Source organism: Macaca thibetana, chromosome 7, assembly GCF_024542745.1.
Source record: "Macaca thibetana thibetana isolate TM-01 chromosome 7, ASM2454274v1, whole genome shotgun sequence".
NCBI lineage: Eukaryota > Metazoa > Chordata > Mammalia > Primates > Cercopithecidae > Macaca > Macaca thibetana.
In genome coordinates, this window is record NC_065584.1 from 73,254,516 (window position 1) to 73,255,261 (window position 746).

General features: G+C 59.7%; 1 non-coding gene across 1 annotated transcript; it reads left to right on the top strand.

The window, feature by feature from the left end:
• Window positions 1-276: 276 nt before the first annotated feature.
• LOC126960304 (U1 spliceosomal RNA) lies at window positions 277-442 on the top strand. Its single transcript, XR_007727868.1, has one exon. It is a non-coding gene; the product is annotated as a U1 spliceosomal RNA (small nuclear RNA).
• Window positions 443-746: the final 304 nt, after the last annotated feature.

Here is a 746-nt window from a genome sequence, read left to right on the forward strand (position 1 = left end):
CACCTAGTCCCTGAAACACCCTTGGGCCTGCCCAGGGCCCTCGCTAGGTCCGGCATCCGGGAGCAGGAGAGACCGAAGCGCCGGGAACGTCCCCCAGCGAGGGCGAGACGTATGCAGATGAGGACGGCGCGCAGAGGCTGCCGGTCACGCTGGGCCTGGGCCCCCACGTCCCGCGCGGCGACATCCGAGTGCTGCCGGGGTGGTTTTCCGTAGCGGCGAGGGTGGGGCGAGGGAGCTGGAGAGGGTGAGGGGGAGAGGAGGCGGGGCCGACAGCTCATACTTAACCTGGCAGGAGAGAGGTCATCATCATGCAGGTGGCTTTCTCAGGGCGAGGCTTATCCATTGCCCTCCAGATGTGCTGAGCCCGGCGATTATCCCCGAATGTGGGCAACTCGAGTGCGTAATTTGTGGTAGTGGGGGACTGCGTTAGCGCTCTGCTCTCCCTTGATCCTTTTTAACCCGTTCTGAAAAGCACGCTTTTGCTTTCATGCTCCTCAGGAGCAGCCGCCCGTGATCCGGGGCTCGTCGTTCTTCGCGTTGTGCTCCTGCGTCTTCGTGACTCGAACTGCATGTTTGTCACGAGCCTGGGGTTTCAGGGTGGGGTGCACGCGTGGTCTTATTATAGTCATGATTGCCGATTCTTGGCAAGCTGCAAGATCGGGGACCTGTCTAGGTAGGAAGTAAAGGCGGGTGTTTTCCTCCCCTTTTTAGCTGCTTTTTTTTTTCTCGTTTATGTCTAAACTAGG